The following is a 25,876-nucleotide window of genomic DNA, read 5'->3' on the forward strand; positions in this document are numbered from 1 at the left end:
ATCCATGAAACCATCACCTGCCACCTGACTTACAGGGAGAGCTTCCTAACTGACTTCCCTGCACACCTTCTTGTCCCCATTCTAGCCCATGAATGAGAACACACATTAATTTAAGCCATTTATAGTGAATGTCCTGTAACTTGTACCGTTCCTCACAGGTAAGTAATTTGGTGTCACTAGTAAGACACTAAAAACAGACATTAAAATGTGGAATAAGCTACTGAATATTAAGGTAACCAGAGTTGAAGACTTTCTATTCCAAATTGGAAAGCTGGTGACCAACTTGTTAAGCCATAGTGAAACTGTCAAACTGCTGTCACTTGCTGTGCCAACCAACGCTGTATTGTAGGAGCGATCTTAAGAACAAGACAAAACATTATCGGTGTTGGCTTTTCTCCCCCCTTTAGTAGCTTTCAGTAAAGTTCTTTAAGAGAGTGACAAATCTAGATTAGAAGTATCTGATTTGAAGGCAGAGATTAAAATAAGGCTTTGGTAAGAGAGGAATACCTTACTGGCAGCTTACAACCTAAATTGGTCACATCCCACAACTTGGGGCCTCACTGGTTTGAAACAAATACTTTTCTTTGTATAGCCAAGGTGAAGCCAGCACAACTGGAGAGGCAGCTTTATCAGGAGATAAGACTGAGGCCAAGGTAGCAAAAATGGGCTTGAGGTGGCATCTCTCCCTGCAGCTGTTGTATTGAATTGCCTCAACTGTAAGTGAGCACATACAAAAGCAGTCCCTCAAAGACTTAAATACTCTAATACTTGGTTTGCTTGTTTTGCAAAAATAAACACTTGAGGTAGTCACAAGAAACTAATAAAAGAGAACAGAGGTGAGAATAAGGCCTTAATTTATTTCTTTTGGTATTGTTTTGATTTTTTTTAAACAAGAAAAACATTACCTATTCAGAAAAAAAAAATTATATCTTTAATTTAGAAAACCATTTAAAGACTCCCTATATAAGGGATTACTTATCCATGGAATTGACCAGAAGCCTAACAAATGACTGAGGGAATCATTTTTGTCCTTAAAATCAAGCCTGGTCAACACTGTTCTGTTACTGTTTAACCCTTAGGGCAATCCCTGGATTCCTGAATTCCCTCCAACAGGGAGTAGGATGCAAACACTGTGCATTCCACACAACCAGGGGACAGAAGACATGAGGGGCCACCAGGTTCCCCAATAAAAAACTTAATGCACTGCCATGGAAGAGATCCCTTGCTATAGCTTTCTAGCAGGAATGGATATGTTTTACTGAAGGGAGTATATTATGCTTTCCATTCTTCTTCTTCCTTTTTTTTTTTTTTTTTTTTCCCTAAAAGGAAGCTTTCATTGTTTCTTCACATTGTGCACTGGAAGTGTTTTTATACTTTTTATTGTTGTAGAGTGTAGAGGAAAGACACACTCCTATTTTCTTTTACTCAGAAACACAATACCTCTGATTCCAGGTATGTGGATTTTCCCCCCACACCAAGCAATTCTCTGCAACACCAGCTGAGTGTACTACAATGCAATTCAATTCTGACACTAAGTGGGGTTGGTGCAGACCCCACAGTTTAAAGGCTCAGTCCCATAAGACTGCCCCCCCCACTTCAGATGACAATCACAATAGTAGGTCCACAGGTTACCTACAACTACTGTCCAATTTGGCTATAAATTGGAGGTTTCTTTTTTTTTTTTAATTTTTATTTATTTATGATAGTCACACAGAGAGAGAGAGAGAGGCAGAGACACAGGCAGAGGGAGAAGCAGGCTCCGTGCACCGGGAGCCCGACGTGGGATTCGATCCCAGGTCTCTAGGATCGCGCCCTGGGCCAAAGGCAGGCGCCAAACCGCTGCGCCACCCAGGGATCCCAAATTGGAGGTTTCTAAAACTCCCTCCTTGGACTTGATCATTTGCTAGAATAGCTTCTAAAACTCAGGGAAATGCTTACTTATGCTTCCCAGTTTATTATATCTTAAAAGATACAAATGAATAGCCAGATTTGGAAATAAAGAGTCTGGAAGGGTCCCAAGTGTAGGAGCTCCTGTCCTTGCCAAGTTTGGGTGCACCATCCTCCCAAAACATTGTCATATTCACCAACCCAGAGGCTCTCCAAAATCTGTACTATTGGGATTTTTATGATCACTTCCTGACATAAGCATGACTGATTATTATTAATATCAATCTCCAGTCCCTCTCCCCTTCCTGGAGGATGGGATGTGGAGCTGAAAGTTCCAAACTTCTAATCATGGCTTGGTCTTTCTGGTGACCAGGTCCCATGCTGAAGTCATCCAGGAGCCCACCAAGAGTCACCTCATTAAAACAAAACACTCCCATTACCCAGGAAATTCCAAGGGATTTAGGAACTGTGTCAGGAACCAGGGTCAAAGATCAAATATTAAAACAAAAGATGTGTTCCTAGTGTTCTTGTCACTTGGGAAATTATAGAGGTTTTTGGAGCTCTATAGCTCCTGAACCAGGAGCAGAGACCACCATATGTATTTTTTATTAATTCACAATAGTATAAACAAAGGAAAGTACACATATAGAAAAGCATACAACTCAATCTTCAGAAACCGAACACACCCATATAACCAGCACCCAGATCAAGAAAGAAAACATTAGGGCAGCCCCAGTGGTGCGGCAGTTTAGCACTACCTACGGCCCGGGGTGTGATCCTGGGGACCCAGGTTCAAGTCCCACGTCGGGCTCCCTGAGTGGAGCCTGCTTCTCCCTCTGCCTGTGTCTCTGCCTCTCTCTCTCTGTGTCTCTCATGAATAAAATCTCATTTATTTATTTATTCATGCCCAATAAATAAAATCTTTTAAAAAATTTAAAAAAAAAGAAAGAGAACATTACCAACACCCTGGCATCCCCCCTGCCCTCCCTTCCAAGTACCACCCTCTCCCCAAAGGGTAACTGCTATCCTGACTTCTATGGCATAGAGGCATTTTACCTGTTTTTGTATTTTCTATAGATGTAATCACATGGTACATACTCTTTTGTGTCTGGCTTCTTTGACTCAACATTGAGATTCCTCTATAGCATGTACAGTTTTAGATCATTCTCATTTCTGCGTGCTATTCTATGCACATTTGGGTTTGAGGCTATTACAAATAATGCTTCTTTGAATGTTGCAGAACATTTTTTTTTTATACATCTGTTCACATCTCCGTCAGGTATCTACCTTGGAACAGAAACTGCTGGCTCATAGGGAACACAGATGTTCGGTGTTATTAGATACTGCCAAGAGTTTCCCCAAGTGGCTGTGACAATTTATACACCAGCAAGAGCATGTGACAGTTCTGTTGTTCCCCATTCTCCCAACACTTGGTACTGTCTTTTTCATTTTGGCAGAGTACTTAACCTTTAGTGTAAGTCATCAGGCCATGAGAAACCATATCTGTACCTGAACGAGTGGCCTGCACACAGAGTACCTGGACCCCATGCTGTCTGTAAGAGCTGGCTGAAACTTTAGGATTATCTCCTTTATGGAGGAGTGAGTATGTTCTGTGCAAAATGTGCATACGAGAAAGAGGGGTGTGAGTAGGTTGTAGGTAAAGAAAGAGCTGCACCATGCCGATTCTGGTGAGTTAGACTGGGTGGTGGTAGCCCAGTTTCAAATGTCCACCCTCTTCCTCCTGTCTGTTGCCACAATAAAGGCTAAAAAACATTAAATACTTACTTTTCTGTCTTTTTTGTAGCTAAATGGCCATGTGATATGGTTCTGGCAGTGAGATGCAGGGAAACCTGGGAAATCTTCTGCATTTCTGATGAAAGAGCTAAGTGACTGGTTCAGAACTTTCCCCTTCCAGTCCTGAGTGGGGATGTACCCCCTTAGCAGTCATGTGCAACTGTGAAGGGAAATCAGGGAGAATTTCAGAAGGACTACTCAAATGCTCTGGAGCTGCTGAACCAGCACCAACAGCTGCCTGCCTTTGGATATCCTGTTAGGTGTAGAGAACTCCTGCTTGAGCTACTCTAAGACTGTCACTTGCATTCCAAAGCATTCCTAAGTGAAACAGAGGCCAAGTGAGATATGGACTCAACTGAATTGATCAAGGGGAGGTCACTGGGGGCTCAGGAAGCTGGGCAGTGCTGGGCAGTAGCCAGATTGCAGTGCCCGATGAGCAGCTGGTAGGTAAGCCCCCAGGTACAACAAATATGAGCAAGTCTTCCAAGCACTGACTGTGAAGGGAAAGAAAAGGAGGTAGAGGGGGACATAGGATCCAGGAAGGGTTGTCTTTAAGATGGAGTGCCATGTGTATGTCTTACACCCTTTTGGAAAGGAGCCGGTAAAGATCAGACTAAAGACACAGCAGAGTGAGCAAAATTGAAAGGATAAGATTTCTAAGGAGGCAGGAGACAATGGATCTAAAGCCCAGATGGGGACTGGCCTGGGATTTGGGAAGCATGGCTATTTTCTAACAGTGCTGTGATTGGAGGAGGAGAGACTGAGTGGGTCAAAGTTTGAAATCATCATGGTGTAACTGGGAAGGCCAACTGCCTAGAGGAAACCAAAGGCTTTCTGGTCTGACTTGAAGGTCTAGTTGAAATTGGAAGTTGTTCATTTCTAATGGTATAGTCTTCATACTTATTTGATTAAATACATTGGTATTATACATTTCAGTCCCCGAAAAGAGACTTTTTAAAAAAGACACTCCTAGAGGCTTTGATTGTGTTCTGAGCTAAGAATCTAAAATTCTGAGTTTGTGATTTTTTTCAATTTAACCTTTTTTTTTTTTTTTCTTTAAAGTACACCTCACAGGGGTGCCTGGGTGGCTCAGTGGTTAAGTGGCTGCATTTGGCTAAAGTCAGTGGTTAAGTATCTGCATTTGGCTAAGGTCGGGATCCCGGGGTCCTGTATTGAGTACTGCATCGGGCTCCCTGCAAGGAGCCTGCTTCTCCCACCGACTAAGTCTCTGTCTCTCTCTGTGTATCTCTCATGAATAAATAGAAATTGAATCTTTATTTTTTTAAAGATTTATTTATTTATTCATGAGAGACAGAGAGAGGCAGAGACATATGCAGAGGGAGAAGCAGGCTCCTTGTAGGGAGCCTGATGTGGGACTAGATCCTGGATCTCAAGATCATGCCCTGAACTGAAGCCACCCAGGCATCCTGAAATAGAATATTAAAAATATATATATATTTATTTTTTAAGATTTTATTTATTTATTCATGAGAGACACACAGAGAGAGAGAGGCAGAGACACAGGCAGAGGGAGAAGCAGGCTCCATGCAGGGAGCCTGATGTGGGACTCGATCCCGGAACTCCAGGATCACACCTTGGGCTGAAGGCAGGTGCTAAACCACTGAGCCACCTGGGGATCCCCCTAAAAAAAAAAAAAAAAAATAGTACACTCCACACCTAATATGGGACTTGAACTCATGACCCTGAAATCAAGAGTCACATTTATTGACTGAGCTAACCAGGTGCCCTTTAATTTAATTTTTTAAAGCTCTCTTATGGGATCCCTGGGTGGCGCAGCGGTTTGGCGCCTGCCTTTGGCCCAGGGCACGATCCTGGAGACCCGGGATCCAAACCCACGTCGGGCTCCCGGTGCATGGAGCCTGCTTCTCCCTCTGCCTGTGTCTCTGCCCCTCTCTCTCTGTGTGACTATCATAAATAAATAAATAAATAAAGCTTTCTTATGCTTAAAGCCATCAGAACTAGGCAGCTGCTTACAGTTGACTGTAAGCAGCTGCCTAGTTCTGACATTCTTTGTGCTCCTCATTCCATTACAATGACCCCTCACTCTTCCCAAGAAGCATGAGTACCTCCAAGAGTACATGCAGACATTCCAAGGGTGCCCAGGCATGGGTAGTTTTATTTTTTTTTTTATTTTTTATTTTTTTTAAGCATGGGTAGTTTTAGAGTTTACTTTCTGACCCTCTGTTTTCATACACGCACTTTTTGCTAAAACTGACCTGCCTGAGGACCTGCCTTGGAACATGAAGCCACTTCTCTTTTCCAGCCTCCCCTTTATTTTTTAAAAAAATGTTTTTAAAGATTTTATTTATTTCTTCATGGGAGACACACAGAGAGAGGCAGAGACACAGGCAGAGGGAGAAGCAGGCTCCATAAAGGGAGCCTGATGTGGAACTCAGTCCCAGGTCTCCAGGATCACGCCCTGGGCTGAAGGCAGGCGGTAAACTGCTGAGCCACCCAGGCTGCCCCACAGCCTCCCCTTTAGCTATCATGCTTTTTTTTTTTTTTTTTTTTTTTCAGAGCCATCATGCTTTATTTTATTATTTTTTTAAGAGAAGTTTTTTTTTTAAAGATTTTATTTATTCATAGAGACATACAGAGAGAGTGAGAGAGAGAGAGAGAGAGAGGCAGAGACACAGGCAGAGGGAGAAGCCGACTCCAGGCAGGGAGCCCGACCTGGGACTCGATCCAGGGTCTCCAGGATCACACCTCAGGCTGCAGGCGGTGTAAACTGCTGCACCACGGGGGCTGCTGGAGCCATCATGCTTTAAACAATGAAAACACCACCCTACATCTTACCAAGAAGCATTGTCCTAGGATACACAAAGCTCAAGATAACCACAAAAGGGGCAATTCAAACTACTGATGTCACTGAAGTCTGCTTTAATCAAGATATGGGGTAGGGCTTTGTATTTCTCCTCTTACTCTTATTTATGGTAAGAGTGAAACACAGCAGAGTTTTGGATTCTGTTGGATGATCTGAATTCAGACCTACTATACTTGGGGGTGGTGGAAATGATGGTCATCTGCATTTAATGACTCTGCTGCTTCCATCGCTGACTATTATCAAAAAACTCATGACTTTTGGTGAAAAATCCAACTGTTGATTTTTTTAAACTTCTAAGTAGATAGGTCTTCCTTCTACTAGGTCAAACACATTAGCATTTCTTAATATCGCTTTTATCTCCTCTCCTCTCTCATCATGTTGTTCTTGTTTGGAGTTTTCGACATTAGTTCTTCTGGATAAACATTCTCTTTTCAGGATCCCTGAATGGCTAAGTGGCTGAGTGTCTACCTTCCCACAGGGAGCCTGCTTCTCCCTCTGCCTCTCTCTGTGTTGTCTCTCATGAATAAATAGATAAAATCTTAAAAAAAAGGGGGGGGGGTTAGTCACTATTCTGTTAACAAGAAGGAATTTAAAAGAGAGAAAAAAACTAAAGACACTCAAGGAACAGGAAGTGTTTAGATCTTTTGGTTTGCTATTTGGGTAGAGGGAGGCTAATCGTTCAGCTGATATCTGGCAGAGTCTAGTCTGTGACATGTGCTCTTGAACAAGCTGTCTGGGGGAAAACAAAAGATAACAGTTTTAGCTACTGACAGATTCTTCTGAGGAGTTGGAGATTTTAATTGTAGAATAGTCATGCCAGGCTGACGCTATGTTAGATCAGGTCTATACCATTTCCCTCTTGAGAATTTCTTAGCTCTCACTCATGGTGATTTATCCTCCTGTATTTTGTAATTTTAGATGATGAGCTCATCTTCAGTGGGCCTTTTATATGGGAACCTTGTGTGGCCTGGATGGTGTGTTTCTTCAGAGATATTTTATGTTTGCTTCTGTTTGGTATCCATTTTTGCGTTAATTTTTCAACGCACAGGCACCCACTTTCCATAGGTAGTGTAAGATTGTACTTTAGACCTGAGTAAGAACAGACTGGTATTATAATTTCTCAGGGGAACATTTTTTAACTCAATCAAGATGCTAGGCTAAGAGAGACAGCTTCACTGTTTCTCTGTGTGTCTCTGCATATTTCATCTTTGGTTCATACTTTCACCAAAGGTACAGCCGTTTGAGGGTCCTAGTTTTATGAGGAAGTACATGTCTATTTTTGTGCTTTTGTTAATGCAAGGTCTCTTCTTTTGTTACTACAGGTCCATTAAAAAATGCCTTGGTTTGGGGCACCTGGGTGGCTCAGTGGTTGTGTGTCTGTCTGCATTTGGCTCAGTTCGTGATCCCGCACTGGGCTCCCTATGGAGAGCCTGCTTCTCCCTCTGCCTGTGTCTCTGCCTCTCTCTGTGTGTGTCTCTCATGAATAAATAAATAAAATCTTAAAAAAAAAAAAAAAAGCACCTTGATTCTTGAGACTAGTAAACTCCTGGGGGCAGGGGATGGGGGGCTCCACATCAGCTCATGCAACATTCTTTTTTTTTCATGCAACATTCTCACTGCTCCTCCCCTCAACTGAGCTCCCTCTTAATTTTTTTTTTTTTAAGATTTTATTTATTTATTCATGAAAGACACAGAGAGAGTGAGAGAGAGGCAGAGACAGAGGCAGAGGGAGAAGCAGGCTCCATGCAGGGAGCCTGATGTGGGACTCGATCCCAGGTCCCCAGGATCAGGCCCTAGGCCGAAGGTGGCACTAAACCGCTGAGCCACCGGGGCTGCCCTCCCTCTTAATTTTTGATCACAGAGAATTTTCCCTACCTTCTGTGAGCTTAACTCTCCAATCAACTGAAAGCTTAATTTAAAAAAAGGAAAAAAAAAGCTTAATTTATTTTACCATGATTTCAAGATGTTTTCAAAGAAAGAGAATACATACGGAATATATTCATATATAAAGTGTAGTGTGAATGGTAGGAAAAGACAATTCACAAACTTGTCTGGACTTCTCTCTCATCTTCCCCCGAGTCTCCACCATTATGTTTTGCATGTTTTGTTCTTCTCTAAGCAACATTAATAACTGTTTTCCCTTCTCTATCCAACATCTAACCACAGTTTTAATAACAATAAATGAAGGATGGATAAGTGAATGAATCAGTTAAACAATTTGTTCCCACAACCATCAGTGACACCTACTGAGTGTCTATATCTGGAATTCCGATTATTACAAATATACTGAAGATTGCAATAACAAACAGAAAACAGGGACACTTGGGTGGCTCAGTGGTTGAGCAACTGCCTTTGGCTCAGGGCGTGATCCTAGAGTTCTGGGATCCAGTCCTGCATCAGGCTCCCCATAGGGAGCCTGCTTCTCCCTCTGCCTATGTCTTCTGCCTCTCTGTGTCTCTCATGAGTAAATAAATAAAATCTTTAAAAAAAAAAACAAAAAACAAAACCAGAAAACGGAAGAGGCAAGAGAAGAGTTTTAAAATGTATTACACTGAGTACTGCACCTCTTTAAGGAAAAAAAAAAAAAAAGCCTTGCAGTAATTAAATACTGAAAGTGAACAGAGTTGAATTGTAAGACACAGACCATGTTAAAACTGAGTTGGCAGATGAATGAATATGAACTTGACCAGTAGGGGAAGGCTCTACAGCGTAGGTGGGAGCTGGACTGAGCTTGACTCATGGGTGGGAGCTTGACTCATGACACTGGGATCCATACAGGACATTAGCTAAACACATACAATAAACTATTTCAGTCTGGCTACTCACATTACAAAAGTCTCTTCATATAGAGGACATTTTCTACAGCATCATTTCGGCCCTCCTAGTAAGATTTAATTTATAAAACTTCAACAGGAATGTTACTTTTCAGTGTCATAGTAATTGTAGGAACAGAGGTAGTTAATCCTCTTGGAGTTTTTTCAGCCCCTGTTTACTCCAAGAATTAGCTCAAATCCTCTGCTTAGTCATCAAGTGGTTCATTATCCTTTGTAAGTGATTAGGAGAAGGGTTCTCGGGGTCTACAGTACATTCAAGGACCATGCCTGACATGGAGAAAAGTAAAATGAAAAGGGACTTCTTTTGACAAAGCATCCTTTGTTCAAAAAAGGGTAAAGTTTTAATGATAGAAATGGATCCTTCTGGAAAAATATTTTATTTTAGTAACTGCCATATAGTCACAGAACATTCCAGAGTATTTTTTTTAAGATTTTATATATTTATTCATGAGACACACAGAGAGAGAGGCAGAGACTTAGGCAGAGGGAGAAGCAGGCTCCCTGTAGGGAGCCTGATGTGAGACTCAATTCCAGGACCCCGGGATCATGACCTGAGCCAAAGGCAGCCGCTCAAACACTGAACCACCCAGGCATCCTCCTTCCAGAGTATTTAAATGAACCTCTCTGTACTGACTGATGACTCATCCTCTACTATATGGCAGTAGAAGGGAGGATGTTGAGGATAAAGTGGGTCATTTTAGATGCCACCCTGGGGGTATACTACCAGGATTGCCAAGGTCAGGCCTTAAGCAAATAACCCTCTTCATCCAAGTTCAATGAGAGAATTCAGTGTAAAACACTTGGTCTTCTTTTTCTTGTAAGGTCCATATAAACTTGCTCTGTATCTGCTCAACATGTTTCTGAAACAGCTCACATACCCTTTATTCTTTATAATCAAAACCTTTCCTGATGTTAGGAGTAGCTTGGAAAGCCCAATCCAGAGTCTATCAGGAACATCTTCTAACCATACCTACACACTGAGGCGGGTACGAAGCAGAGCTGGAAGGCACCGCAGTCTTCCAGGGGGCAGAGCAGCAGAGGGCTGGACCGCAGCAGACTCTTGGAGCCAGGCATGGAGGAGCCCTAGTTGCAGGAGGCCAGCAGCGCTGACCTGGGAGAGGTCCCTGTGTCGAGGGGAACAGCTCCTTGACTCTGTACATCTTTCTCTCCCTGCTGACTCAGCCTGGTTTGGGCTTGCCTAGGGCTCAATTCATTATCTTATTATCTTTACAACTTTATTCCCACTGCTTACAAGCAAATTCTTTCCAAGTTTCTTAGTCGAAATCCCCAGAAAGAAGACTCTGGTTGAGCCCATCTTTTAGTGCCAAGTCACCTGTGATAGCTAATTAATTGGTCCATGGGTAGCCTGGCCTCCCTTGGGGCAAGAGCTCTGGCCTGTGGTCACTAGTATCTAAAGGGAAAGGGCAGTAATGAGGCTTTGGGGATATGAATGAGTGATCTAGATTCTGGGAACATGGGAAAGTGACAGATCAAGCCTAAAGCAGCCCTGATGGTGGCCTCCAGGAGTCCCTTGGGAAGTATCTCCTTCCCCTTTATACTTCTCAAGGGCCAATTTATGCCCTGGGGTGTGGGGAAGGGATAGGCCTCTTTTAGTCTACTCTGGAACCCATTTGTTTTAGGCTGGGCCAAACTTACTAAGATCTTATTGGGATATCAAAATAGACAGTTGGGCAAAGGGAGCCCTGGTGACTAGTAAGTGTCCTTTCCTAATGCAAAATTTGCTCAACCTTATTAAAAAACAAGGAAAGACTAAATTATTATTTCTGGCCTATGAGACTGGCAAAAATGTAAGTATCCAGTGTTATGAAAATACACATAGGGAAAAATGTCCTCTGATGCACAGTGGAAATGCAGATCAAAAGCCTTGAAAAGATACAAACTTTCCAACCTATCAATTTCATTTGAAGTGTAGAGTTGAAAATGTACACAGTACTCCTGGTGTGAAACAAATACAGCCCTTTCATCTTCTATAACTGATCTTATTTCCTCCAAAGCACCCATCTTGATAGGAAGTGAGAGAAAACTAAATTTAGTCCACCCGACTAAAACCCAATTTAATTCAAAACATAAGCTGACCATTTATTTTTTTTTTAAGATTTTATTTACTTATTTGACAGAGAGAGAGAGAGAGAGAACAAGCACAAGCAGGGGGAGTGGCAGGCAGAGGGAGAGGGAAGAGTGGGTTCCCTGCTAAGCAGGACTCCTCCAGGACCCTGTGACTATGACCTGAACCAAAGGCAGACACTTAACCGGCTGAGCCACCCAGTTGCCCCATAAATTGACCATTTAGATACTCAATCTATCAAGGTAATTGCCTAGTCTCTCATCAATTCTTCTACTTCAACATAGGTACAGGTACACAGGGATGGGAGGGCTTACATATCCTAAGGCAGTAGGGAAAAGGCTCTTTGGAGTTCATGTATGGTACAATCCCCTTTCCACTATTAAAATAAAAGTGCAGGGATCCCTGGGTGGCGCAGTGGTTTAGCGCCTGCCTTTGGCCCAGGGCGCGATCCTGGAGACCCGGGATCGAATCCCACGTCAGGCTCCCGGTGCATGGAGCCTGCTTCTCCCTCTGCCTGTGTCTCTGCCTCTCTCTCTCTCTGTGACTAACATAAATAAATAAAAAAAAAAAAAAAAAAAAAAAAAAAATAAAATAAAATAAAATAAAAGTGCAGGGGATCCCTGGGTGGCTCAGCGGTTTGGCGCCTGCCTTTGGTCCGGGGTGTGATCCTGGAGTCCCGGGATCGAGTCCCACATCAGGCTCCATGCATGGAGCCTGCTTCTCCCTCTGCCTGTGTCTCTGCCTCTCTCTCTCTCCCTCTCTCAGTCTGTGTCTCTCATGAATACATAAATAAAATATTTAAAAATAAAATAAAATAAAAGTGCAAGTGTGTCAAAGAAAAAAAGTCTGGAAAGGTATAAAGCAAAGTCTTATCTTTGAGTTATCTCTGGGAGATAGAATTTCATTGAGCTACTACTGTCTTTTACATTTATGTTTTGGTTTAATGTTATAAGAAGCATGCATTAATTTCATAATCAGAAAACAAACAACAATGGTGTTTCATTCTGATAAAAAACAAGTCCAACAGGATGTTGAGTTGGATTTTGATTGAAATGCCAAGATATGCTAGTTATTGAGCATCAAAGTAAGGTGTTAGCAAACCACAAAGATTTCAAAAGCAATCTTCAAAATCTGGTTAGCTGTGTCTCGGTCCTCAGCCTAGGGCCTAGGGAATCTCTCACCCAGAGAGAGGAAATAAGAGAGTCAGCTGAGGGGTGGTGACTCAGGGACGATCTTGTGAGGAGGACTTCCCTGGGAAAATGTGAGGGATCACCTGGTCCCTCCCCTCCAGTCTAGGAGAGAGAAGCTTCAAAGGGAGGGACCACTTACACAGCTTGAGGTGTGGTCTCCAAGATAGGGCAGAGACAATGGCACGGTGTGGGCTGGCTCTGGAAGGCTATCCAGTCCTGGCTGAGAGAAAAGGACCTGGGTGAAAACTGCTCAGCCTTCTAGGTGAGGGTCAAATGAGACAGAAGTCTTGCAGGATTGTGATCTCTGTACCTTAACGATTTGTTTTTCCTTTCTTTAGCTTTAGGGCAGCCAGGAGTGCCTGAGGAATGTCCCACATATCCCACCTTATGGGGCGGAGGGGTTGCAGGGTGTCAGCTTCTGCTTTGTCCTCAGCTAGCCTTCAGTTCCCTCATCAGGGACCAGGTAAGGAGGAGGCAAAGCTAAGTCTCCCTGGGTGGAGCCCAAACAAGAGTGGCCAGTGAGGGCAAGGGGATCCCAGCAGTTAAAGACTGGGTGACAAGTGCTACCAGCTGAGGCTGTAGGGAGCAGGGAACAGGAGGACAATGCTGAAGGAGAAGAAATTGAGTCAAAGAAGACCAGCAGATGAGTCTCCCAGGATCTCAGGAAACCTCCCAAGATCAGCTTTAAATATCTCCCAGGGGAACTATGGCCTATGGGTCCCCAGCTATAGCACCTATAAAGTCATTTTACCAGGACTATCTCCCTTCTCTCTCCTTTTTTCCCCATTTCAAAATTAAAGGCCAGAAACTGGGGTGCCTGGGTGGCTTAACTGGTTAAATGTCTGCTTTCGGCTCAGGTCATGATCCCCAGGATCCTGGGATTGAGCCCTGCATCAGGTTCCCTGCTTGGCAGGGAGTCTGCTTCTCCCTCTCCCTCTCCCTCTCGTTTTGCTCTTGCTCCATTCTCTCTCTCACTCCCCTTACTCTCCCTCTTTCAAATAAAATCTTTAAAAAATTAAAAAAAATTTTTTTTTAAATCTTTAAAGGGGGGCGGGGCAGAAACAGCAGCAATAAGAAGTAAATAATAAAGAGAAGGAGCTAAATATAACTCCCTCCCAGGCTGCCCGCAGCCCACCTGCCATGGGCCCTAGCTTTGGGGAAGTAGGAGAGAAATCTTATCTTTGAATGAAGATTTAAATATTGATTAGTATATTGGGCTGGACCCTTTTAATTATTTAATTAAGCCTGCATTTATGACATAAAGTGACCCCTGGACTTTTACCTAAGAGTGCCAAGAAAAATTTACGAGCTTGGCAGGATTTTTATATATGGTCATGGAAAAGACCAACCTAACCCCCATTGTTAGGGATTAAAAGCAGTGGAAGACAAAAATAAAGTGGCTTTGGTGGATACAACCCATAAGTCTTGCAAGTTCAGCATACTGGTTGTACAACATTCCTTTCTTAAGAGCCACTCTGCCTTGAGTTTCTAGATACACTACAGCAGTGCACCTAGATGTTGGCTAGGAGCCCCTCATTCCTTGGAGGTCTGGGTATAATGGGATTAGACCCAGCCAATTCCCCAGCCTAGAAAAGTTGAGCATGCCCAATAACTTGTGCTCATTCTCAGAGACTTGCCACCTAAGGTCTCCCTAGCCTCTTGTTTCTGAATCTGTTTTGCTTTCTGCTTCTTCTTCAGCCTGGATGCAGACATGAACATCTCTTAGCATTCCCTCTATAGAAAAATCTCCTCACACAGAGAACAGTTCTGAGTTGTGGAGACTTTCCTGAAGGTTTTCCATTTCTCAGAGTGGGGCAGTGTTAGGTGGTCAGGGAGGTTGTTTTAGTTAAAGTTCTCCACACTTCTGCTATTATTCAGGTACAGCGTTAAATGCTAGAGACACAGAGTAAATGATATCCACCATCCTCAAGATACTTATAGTCGAGTTGGGGAGAGAATGTAAGAGAATATGGTAAATGCCTGTTAGAGCCCAGGTTGCCATGGGAGCACATGGTGGTGGTACAGGATATGTAAACAGGCCTATGGTGAGGATGTGGGAAGTTAAGGAAGACTTCCCTCTGTGATTAAATGTCAGATTATTTAAAGAATTAAGTAGATTTTGAGAACAGAGAAATACAGTAAGAGATGTTAAAAACTCAAGATATGGCTTCAACACTTAGATGCATGAGAAGAGAGAGTCAATGAATTAGAAGATATGGCAGAGGATGGGGCACCCTAGATGCCTCAATTAGTTGAGTGTCTCACTCTTGATTTTAGCTCAGGTTTTGATCTCGGAGTCATAGGATTGAGCCTGCCTTGGGCTCCATGCTCAGTGTGGAGTGGGCTTAGGATTCTCTCTCCCCTCTCTCTTTGCTCCTACCCCCAACCCTGTGCACACATGTGCAACCACACACATACTCTAATAAATAATTTTTAAAAAATAAGTACAAAAGAAACCCAAATATAGTAAAATAATGATAATAGCATTAAAGAAATGGAAAAGGGGATCCCTGGGTGGCACAGCGGTTTGGCGCCTGCCTTTGGCCCAGGGCGCGATCCTGGGGACCCGGGATCGAGTCCCACGTCGGGCTCCCGGTGCGTGGAGCCTGCTTCTCCCTCTGCCTGTGTCTCTGCCTCTCTCTCTCTCTGTGACTATCATTAAAAAAAAAAAAAAAAAAAAAGAAATGGAAAAGAATGTGCCATAGAGAATATCAACAAAACCAAAAGTTGGGTCTTTGAAAAGATGAATAAAACTGATAAACCCTTAGAAATTATCAAGAAAATTAAAAAGGAGGGCACCTGGTTGGCTCAGTGGTTGAGCTCAAGTCACGATCCTGGGGTCCTGGGATGGAGTCCACATGGGGCTCCCTACGGGGAGCCTGCTTCTCCCTCTGCCTATGTATCTGCTTCTCTCTGTGTATCTCTCATGAATAGATAAATAAAAATCAAAAAAAAATTAAGAGAGAATGAACAAATAACCAATGCTAGAAATGAAAAAAGCAGATATCACTATGCATTCTATAAACATTAAACAGATAATAAGAGGGTTTTATGGTTAATTTGTTCTATTTTGTTTTTTTAAAGATTTTATTTATTCACTCACGAGAGACACACAGAGAGAGAGAGAGAGAGGCAGAGATACAGGCAGAGGGCGAAGCAGGCTCTATGCAAGGAACCTGATGTGGGACTGGATCCCGGGACTCCAGGATCACGCCCTGGGCCCAAGGCAGGCGCTAAACCACTAAGCCACCCAGGGATCCCCGGTTAATTTGCTTAAAATGTGAGAAATTAGATGAAATAAATATATTCCTGAAAAATACAACTTACTAAAAATTGATCAAGGAAGAAATAGAATTTCAAGTCCTATCATTTTAAAATAAGTTGAATCAGTACTTTAAAAAATTGGGATCCCTGGATGGCTCAGCGGTTTGGGGCCTGCCTTTGGCCCAGGGCGTGATCCTGGAGTCCCAGGATCGAGTCCCACGTCAGGTTCCCTGCATGGAACCTGCTTCTCCCTCTGTGTCTCTGCCTCTCTTTCTCTGTGTCTCTCATGAATAAATAAATAAAATCTTTTTTTAATTTTTTTTATTTTTTTAATAAATAAAATCTTAAAGACAAAAACAAAACTTTGAATGGCTAAGGGAAAAATAATGCTTACTGTATATGAACACTTTGGAGAATAGAAAAAAAATGGTATACCTTCCAATTCATTTATAAGACTAGCTTAACTATGATACCAAAAGCCAATGAAGATAGTTGCAAAAGAGAAAATTTAGCCAAATCTCACTTATGAACACGGATACAAAAATTCTAAATAAGATATTGTATCAAGCAGTATATAAAAAAAGAAAATACTTTATAACCACCGTGGTAGATAGTATAATGGCTCCTAAAGATGTTTACATCCTAATCCTCAAAACCTGTGAATATGCCATTTTATGTGGCAAAAGGGACTTTGCAAAGGTAACTGAATTCAGGCCCCTATGGGCAGATTATCCTGGATTATCCTGTGAGCCCAAAGTAATCACAGGAGTCATCATAAGAGAGAGGTGGGAGGGTCAGAGAGATGATGTGATCATGGAAGCAGAGATTGGGGAATGCGCTTTGAAGATGGAGAAAGGGACCACCCGCTAATGAAAGCAGCTAGCTTCTAGAAACAGAAAAGGGCAAGAAAACACATTCTCCCCGAGGGCCTGGAGAAGAAATGTAGCTCTGCCAACACCGTGATTTAGCCCCCAAGACCCACTTTGGACTTCTGACCTCAACAACTGTAAATTAATAAAGCAGTGGTATTTTAAGCCACTATGTATTTGGAAATTAGTTACAGAAGCAACAGAAAACAGATACAAGTAAGTTGATCTTATTCTAGATGTACAAGGATGCATTAGCATTGAAAATCAAAATAGTTCACTATATTAAGTAAAGTCGAAGGAGAAAAATCATATGGCTCCTCAATAAATACAAACAAAAATCATAAAATTCAACTCCAATCTCTTAAAAAAAAAGACTTTTAACAAACTAAGATTAAAGGGATCTTTCTAAATTGGACATCCTTTGTTAGAGGCTGGAGTAAAACTAACATGTTGTACCACAAAACTAGTATAACGTTGTATGTCATTCTACTTCAATAAGAAAGAGAGAGAGGGAAGGAGGGAGGAAGGAAAGAAGGAAGTTGGGAGTAAGCAATGAAAGTAATTGCCATAAACAAATGAAAGTAATTACCAAAGAAAGCAACGAAGTAATTACCATAAAAAGCCAGCAGTTAAATTGAGGAAGAGCAGGGTTGTATTTGGGAAGGGATATACTGGGGGCTTCTGGGATGCTGCGAAAACCCTACTTCTAAGTGGTAGTTATTGAAAACGCTTCATAATAATTTGGCTTTCTGCACTTTCCTTTAATTGTGTTACTTTTCACAACAAAAATGTTTTTGAAAAAAGGCAGAAACGAGAGAAAGGGGGAGCCTGGATGGCTGGCTCAGTCAGCAGAGCATATGACTCCAGATGTCAGGGCATAGAGAAACCCAGTTTGGGCATAGAGATTACCCGCCCCCTCCCCCCAAAGAAACAACTTAAAAAAGAAGAAAAGAAGGAAGGAAGGAAGATTTGAAAAGCAGATAGAGCAAAGCTACATTTTAAGCCCTAAAACTAAAAAAAAAAAACCCAGTTTGGGCATAGAGATTACCCGCCCCCTCCCCCCAAAAAAACAACTTAAAAAAGAAGAAAAGAAGGAAGGAAGGAAGATTTGAAAAGCAGATAGAGCAAAGCTACATTTTAAGCCCTAAAACTAAAAAAAAAAAAAAAAAAAATTAGAAAAAAAAAAAAAGCCCTAAAACTGCTACAATCGTTGAAGGGTAGACACTCAGGTTGGCCTTAGGAGTGGTGGAGCTTAAAATCAGATCAGCAAAAAAAAAAAAAAAAAAAAAAAAATCAGATCAGCTAACATAAGCTGAAGGGCTCTGAGCAGTCCTAGGTTGGGCTTGACTTCTCTCCTCCAGGATAGCAGTATCTGGGCAGAGAACCAGCACTAGCAAAGGTCAGGATAAAGTCTGGAGCCCCACTCTGGGGGTAGGCACTGTTGTGGCAGTCCTGCAAGATGACACAGAAACCATAGGCAGAAGCAGGAGTCACCTCTGACCCCAGGGAACAGAAGGGACCCAGGTGATGAGAGGGAAGTCAGTACACAGAGAAGGTGCTAGTATCTCAATCATGAAATGGAGAAGTGGTAGGGACAGAAGACATCCCACAGCTCTCATCATCTCCCAGGTCGGAGGATTCTAGGATTCTAAAATTAATGTAATAAATAATTACTGACTGCCCACCATGCACAAGCATAAAGAACTCATGGTTTTAAAGCTTGCCTTTGTAGGGCCTTATCCCTCGCCTAATGATTACCTGCAGTTTTTTTTGGCAGCTGTCAAAGGGAAAGACTCACCATATAGCCTGCAGAGTTTTCATGGCAACATTCCAGGAGGGCTGGCTCAGCTGGCCTGTCTACAGTACAAATCATTAAGTAAGACATGAGACACCATGGGCCAGAAATGCTATGAGACAACAAACACCGTCATAAGTCAAAGTTAATTTCCAAACGTAAGGACTATGGCCATGAGACTAAAGAAGATTGGATAGGCTCTGTATCACACACACTGATGATCTGAGTGCACGAAAGGCTGTTGGCTATGAAGAAAAGGTTTAATTGTATTCAAATTTAGGATTTTCAGGGTTCCTGTTGGGAACACAGGGCTCTGTGTCCCCCAAATAGCAAATACAAGAGTATGAAAGAAGAGAGGAATAGAAGTGGAGCGGCGATGTCTTCACCTCTGGATGCTCTAATTACTCCTAGCACTGTGACAACTAGTATAAATAAGAGTGATTTGATGGGACAAGGGGCTGTGGCAATAATCCTGCATAATACCTCTCTGCATTAGTACCTAGGAAGAATCAAAACCACCTGCACTCAGCTTACTGTTGAAGTTGAAATGACCTTTTGAGTGTAGGAAACTGCCTGGGATGATGAGAGTTGTAAACAACTATTGTTGTTTTTTGTTTTTTTTTTTTTTTTTTTTTTTTTTTTTTGCAGAAATTTCAAGAAGTAACCTTCTAAGTTTTATTTTGTTTCAGTAATCTCTACACTCAATATGGGGCTCAAACTCACGACACCAAGATCAAGAGTCACACACTTTATCAACTGAGCCAGCCAGGCACCCCTCAAGAAGTAACCTTTTCAACAAACTTTGCAACTTTTCAATTGATTGCATCCTACCACAGTTTATTCTCTAACACCCTTTGAAACCCTTGTCTCAAAACCATCACCTTGCCCTGTCCACCAATACTCAACTATTGTATGGTGATTTTTGCCCAGTCCTAATCAAACCCCTCATTGGAAAAGTTACCTCAAACCAGACCCAACGCTTCACGGAATGTCCCAATGTGTCCATCCCCTCCCCACCCCTGCCCAATACAGGTACTATACTATAACCCTGCAGAGTCTTGTTTTCCCTTCCTGCGATCAGAACAAACTCAGCTTTGCACCCTCACAAAGTTGTTTTGATGCTATTTTCAGGGAGCAGCATTCAGTTATGAGGCCTACTGAGACCCTGTTGCCACTGTGGTCAAGACCAGGACTCAGAAAGCATACTCCTCCGAGGCCTTCAAGCCCCTCAGGAGTCCTTTAGACCCTGGCAGTGAGAGACATCAGTCTTGCATTGGGCCTGACAACCCCAAATTCAGAGTCTCTTTGTCCCCAGTAATAAGGAACCCCCTTCAGGAATCCTTTGATTATCTGACTATAGTTGTTTGTTTAATTTTTTTAGATTATTTATTTATTTGAGAGAGAGCAAGAGAGCACAAGCAGGGGGAGCTGCAGACGTGGAGCTCCATCCCAGGACCCCAGCATGATCCGTGCTGAACGCAAATGCCTAACCAACTAAGCCACCCAGGCACCCCTATCTGACATATTTGAAAATCTTTTCTCCTTGGTAGATATCTGCCTCATGATGAACAACACTACTACTTGTCTATTTCCATCGTGCTCATTTTGGGTTGTGCATCTATCTGTAAGAGCAAAGTTGACTGTGGTGATGACAGATATGGGTCCCTAACCTGGCCCAGGGACACATTTTATCTTGGGCCACTTATGTGACCTTTACTCAGACCTCTTTGAGGTTCAGCCAAGATCACTCTGAACATTCTATCTTCTAGGAAGTATACACTTCAATGGAGTTGCAGTTGGATAAGGTCTAGCTGTGAGGTTGGGAGTCCCTGAGCCCAGGGTGCAGGAGCAACTCCTGACCGACCATTCCCAGGCTCTCGTGGCTCTGTCTCAGTATAAACCTCAATCCATGCCTTCCTCGAGCCCGACTTTTGCTTCTTACCTGTATTTATGGTATACCCAAATTTGTGCACTTATCTTTCCACACAGCATCATCCCACCAAGGATAATTTAGAATTACAGTGGCCACCACGAGGAAGCTTTTTTTTTTTTTTTTTTTTTAATTTTTATTTATTTATGATAGTCACACAGAGAGAGAGAGAGGCAGAGACATAGGCAGAGGGAGAAGCAGGCTCCATGCACCGGGAGCCCGATGTGGGATTCGATCCCGGGTCTCCAGGATCGCGCCCTGGGCCAAAGGCAGGCGCTAACCTGCTGCGCCACCCAGGGATCCCGAAAGTTTTGATATGAACAAAGTTACTCACTTGAGAGGTGCCTTAGAAGGTAAAGGCAACACCACTCAGAGCATCCAATAGTCTTCATTATTTTTTATTAGCACGAGGAAGCATCCAAAAGAAACTGGATTTCAAAATTACTTCCTTAATGGATTGCTTGGCCAAAGAAAAAGAAAAATGCGAACAAGTTGAAACTATCTTTTAGATTCCCCCCAAAACCGCAACTCAAGCCTACTATCCTCTTTCCCCATGCTATGCTCCTCCATCTCCAGCTACCCCTCTATCCCTTCCTCTGACCCACTGCCCCCTCCTTCCTGGCCTGCCAGGTACCCCATAGCTCACTTACCTCTTTAAAGTAAACCCCCTGCAGATCAGAGAAAACCTCTGATGGTGGATTTGAATCTCTCATTTCATTTTTGGCTGAAAGCCATCAACAGAGACTCTGCAGGGCCTGGGCGACAGAGTGAAAATATTGCAGAAGAACTTAGAATCCTTTGAGGATCTTATAGCCCAGAGTAGCCACATATATTCCAATTCATCCTTTTGTGAGTAGGAACTTCAGATCCAAGTTCAATGAAAACTCAGAATAGGAAGACCCCCAGTGGTGACTTAAAAAGGCCTTCAATTGCACAGGAAATCGGAGGGGTTGAGAAAAGCATAGAGCTGGTCAGGGTCTTGTGGGGGCTATCCTCTCTCTTTCCTGTAAAAATAGATTGTGCTCTGGTTCAGTTCTTCAAGCCGGAAAGAGAGAAGTCTGATGGAGACTTCAGGGACTGGTTAACACCTTAGCGACAGCAAGCAGGAGTGGATCCTGAAGACCCTGGTTGGCTCTCTTATCTTTCTGTGAAAGGCCTTGAAACCGGAAAGAGAGGAGCAATGCAGTGATCAGATCAATCGATTTTTGGGCAAGCAAAAAAGTAGAATGGGAATAGCCCCAAGGCCAGACCTCCCAAACCCTGCTGAGTATCTTCTATCAACAACAAAGATACCAAGGAAGGTGTTCAGTTTCTCATTCAACTCTTAAACCCACAAGGAAACATTTCTCTAAAAATTAAAGGACAACCTTACAAATGTTTTACTGATATGGGCACAATAATATCAATCCTAAACCTTACCGCTACTACACAACCTTTTCCTTCGCAGTTTTTAAACTACTCCAGTCACACATTTATCCTTTCCATGCCTTCCCAAGGCCCCAGCCCATAACCATCAGCCTCAAACCTTTAACCAAGGAACACCACACTCATTAAATTAATAGCAAGGGATTTACTGTGTGAATGGAACTGCCACATTAAATGCTTTCCCTGATGGTCCCTTCCTTCCGGTCTGGTCCCAGAGGACTTTCCTATTTGTAATAAGATCCTGGCTCATTCTGATAATGATTTACCAGTACTTCTGTGTGTAAATCAAGCAGATTGAAGCTCTTTTATCAGCAAAAATTCTACTGGTATTCTCCTAGAGCTAAATCCATCAAGGTTCAATCTCTACCTAAACTTGCATAAAAGCCTCTAAAACAAGGCGATAAAGAAGGAATAAAATTGATAATTAAAAGCCTTCAAAAAGACAGAAGTCTCATACCTTGTCCCTGTCTTTGTAACTCTTATTCTCTCTGTTGAAAAACCCAGTGGTGGGATCCTTGGGTGGCGCGGCGGTTTAGCACCTGCCTTTGGCCCAGGGTGCGATCCTAGAGACCCAGGATCAAATCCCATGTTGGGCTCCTGGTGCATGGAGCCCGCTTCTCCCTCTGCCTATGTCTCTGCCTCTCTCTCTCTGTGTGACTATCATAAATAAGTAAAAATTAAAAAAAAAAAAAACCCAGTGGATTCATTTAGGACCCCAGGGCCACAAATAAATTAGTCACTCGCTGCTTCCCTTTAGAATCAAACTCATATACTATTCTATCTTCAAGGCCTATAGAGATTATATGTTTTACAGTTGCAAATTTATGTTGTGCTTTCTTTGGTGTCTTTTATTTAAAGACTGTAAGTTTATTTGAGAGAGGCAGAGATAGTAAGAGAAAGCAAGACAGGAGAGGGAGAAGGGGAGGAGGGGAGAGAAGAGGAAGAAGCAGGCTTCCTGCTCAGCAGGGAGCCTGATGATCCCAGGACCAGAATCATGACCTGAGTCCCTGAGCAGATGCTCAACCTATTGAGCCACCCAGGTAACCCCATTTTATTTTTTCTAAAGATCTTATTTTTAAGTAAGATCTATATTTAACATGGCGCTCGAACTCACAACCCCAAGATTAAGAGTTGCATGCTCCACTGACTAAGCCAGCCAGGTGCCCCTCTTTGGTGTCTGGTTAAATTAAAAGTTAATACTTGCAGGACTCCTGGGTGGTTTAGCGGTTGAGCGTCTGCCTTTGGCTCAGGGCGTGATCCCAGAGTCCCAGGAGCGAGTCCCACATCGGGCCTCCAGCATGGAGCCTGCTTCTCCCTCTACCTATGTCCCTGCCTCTCTCTCTCTGTCTCTCATGAATAAATAAAATCTTAAAAAAAAAAAAAAAAGTTAATACTTGCTTGTCTTCTCCAGGGAAACTCAACAATAGTACCTGGACCATATGCCTCAGTTTACCAAGGTGCCCTCCTACATTTCACAAGTCCTCAGCCTTGTGAGCCTTACACTGCCCTGTAGTTCTACTTAGTCAATACGTGAACAATCTTTTGTTCTGTTCAAAGAGGAGGTGAGTTCCAAGGCTCAGTCATCTACTGCTCACTCTTTTAGCTCAGAGACGGCATTAAGGGTTCCACAGAAAAGCTGACAGTTTGTCAAAGGAAGTAACTACCCAAGACAAGACATCCTATGGAGGAAAATTCCTTACTCCAGACAACAAGCTGTGCAAAGGGTTTCTGGCCAATAACTAAGACAGTTATGAGGATCCTCGAGGGTCTCATTGGCCTCTACAAGGCAGTACATTCTCAACTTTTCTGAAATCTGCACGCCGTTAATTTGACCTACCCAAGCCCTTGCTAGCCAAACCTTTTCTCTAGGAACCCAAACATGAAAATACTTTTTCTGAGTTCAGATCAGCTCTTCGGTACCCTCCCATTCTGGGCCTAACCAAATATCATAAACCTTCAACCTCTAAGTACATGAGACATCTCTCCAAGTCCTTAACTTCCCAAGAACTGGGACAGACAGCTTACTATGGCTTCTCTTGTGATCCAGCAATAAAAGCCTCCCCATCTCGTCCAGGCAGAGCATCTCAACTAGTGCAGTCTTCTGTGAGCTTGGTTGGTCCTTCATTCGGTACCATCTTTGTTGCTTCCTAAAGGTACACCTTTCTTAGCAGGCCGGTTTACCTCCCGTGAACTCCAGTACTTTCTCTGATATGCTAAGACTGCCAGGCAGTGCTCTCTCCCTCACTCTAGTAAGCAATCAACCCAGCTTCTCCTGATCTGCAAGTTAATTTTGATAGCATTTCCCAGCCAGCAAATGACAACCATCTTTATCAGATTTTGTCCTAAACCCCCATCTGAGAGATTTCGGGTTATTAAAAAATAAAAACCACCACACTTTCTACACACCTTTTATTTCAGCAAATGTCACTAATACAATCATGGTTGCTCTTTGCTCTCACTCCTACAGTCTCTTACTCCCCTGAAAAATGCTGGTCACTAGCAGGCTGGGGGCTTATCTCTGCTGGAAAAGAACTACCAAGGGGTCAGGAACGTGGCTGCCATGCATTATAAGTTCTAATCTCAATATTGTGTTCCTCTCTCCCGTGCTCCAGACCCACACAAATCCTGGTGCACGAATCACGAGCAGCTTTCTTCAGTTAGTTCCCGGGAGTCCTGCAACCTGGGGGCAGGGTTGGCAAAGGATTCCGGAGGGGGGGGGAAAAGGAGGAGGGGAGGTTCCCTAATTTCTATCTGCGTTGCCTTTCCCTTCCGCTCCTCAACTCTGCTGCCCCCTGCCTGCCTCAGGGCTGACTCTGGGGCAGGTCACAGGGTATTCTCAGGGCACCCTCACCCAAAGGACTTGCACAGCTCTCTCCAACTGCAAGCCGATTCTGGTGACCAGCAAGGGCAGCCAAAGGCTAACAAATGCCAGTCTATTAGAGGAGGTGACAGGAGCAGGCGCCCTGTTTGTGTAAATGGAGTAAACTGATTCTAAATTCCAACTGCCAGAGATGACCCTGCTTTCCATCCTATTTCCTGGTCCCTGGGAGTTCGGAACAGACCCCGGGTGCTCAGAGCAGCAGCTAAGGTCAGTAAGTGCTGCCCCAAGCAAGGAACGGAGGGTACATTTGGAACCCGGATTGGAGGGTATCCACCCTGGGCGCTGTGGGGATGGGGAGCAGGAAGGTTAGCCCCCAACAGGTAGATAACTCCTATGGGACTAAGCGCCAGGAGCCTGGGCTCTCTCTGCCTGACAAAAAACCTGGCCACAGTTACAGTCGTCCAGAAGCACGAAGCAGTGGAGTGTCCTGACACTCAAAGCGGTCAAGCTGCTCCCACAGTCACATGTCAGGCAGGGGCAGAGCCCTCAGCCTCCGGGAGGAAGGTGGACGCCTACGTCTTGGGAGTCTGGATACTATACGTCAAAGCCGGCCCTGACTTCTGTGTTCTGGAGTCTTCGATCTGCCCCGTGCAAGATGTCACTTACACACGGGGGTGGGGGTGGGGGTGGGGGGTGGGGGGTGTTCTGGGGTCGCTGTGGTTCCCGCCGCGAGGGCCTAACCAGTCCCTCCTGCTTCGGGCCACCCTGTAATCCCTTGAACCTCTTGGTGCCCCACAGCGCCAGGCTAAGCCCTTCCGCGAGTCTTGGTCACCGTCTCCAGACGCCAGGAATTAGGGAGGAAGGACCAAGCTGGGACACAGGTTAACACCTTTAAAGAAGTCCCGGGTAACGGGCTCGGGTGCGGGGCGGGCCGGGCCGGCCAGGTCTTGCGGGGGAGTCAGGTTGGAAAGAGGAACCCCGCGGCTGCCGGAGAGAACGGGGCTGCGCGCAGGCGCCAGGGGTCGGGGCGCCGCCCCCCCTCGCCCCCCGCCCCAGCCCCGGTCCCGGGCAGGGGGGCGCGCAGGGCCCGCGCGTGCCCGCCGGCCGGCTCCGGGGAGGCCGGGGTCGCGGCAGGC

At 43.9% G+C, this 25,876-nt stretch overlaps 1 protein-coding gene and 1 long non-coding RNA gene across 6 annotated transcripts in view; one reads left to right on the plus strand and one right to left on the minus strand.

Annotated features, from left to right (window-relative positions):
• The window catches only part of TTC7A (tetratricopeptide repeat domain 7A), a 144,615-nt gene that overhangs the window by 2,202 nt on the left and 116,537 nt on the right, over positions 1–25,876 (plus strand). Inside the window, exon 1 of one of the 4 annotated variants that reach the window (XM_049115865.1) lies at positions 25,444–25,621. The exons of the other annotated variants lie outside the window; for them this stretch is intronic. The gene's annotated coding sequence lies outside the window, so the exon portion shown is untranslated. Of the gene's footprint in view, positions 1–25,443; positions 25,622–25,876 lie in introns of those variants that run through there. 4 annotated transcript variants of the gene reach the window in all.
• Positions 20,628–25,821, minus strand: LOC112671770 (uncharacterized). 2 transcript variants are annotated; one of them, XR_003143850.3, is made up of 4 exons: positions 25,630–25,821; positions 24,771–24,882; positions 21,145–21,650; positions 20,628–20,954 (listed from the first exon to the last, which is right to left on the minus strand). It is a non-coding gene; the product is annotated as an uncharacterized LOC112671770 (long non-coding RNA). The 2 variants fall into 2 exon arrangements; XR_007413776.1 differs by lacking the exon at positions 24,771–24,882 and having other exon boundaries at positions 20,629–20,954; positions 25,630–25,819.

Source organism: Canis lupus, chromosome 10, assembly GCF_003254725.2.
Source record: "Canis lupus dingo isolate Sandy chromosome 10, ASM325472v2, whole genome shotgun sequence".
NCBI lineage: Eukaryota > Metazoa > Chordata > Mammalia > Carnivora > Canidae > Canis > Canis lupus.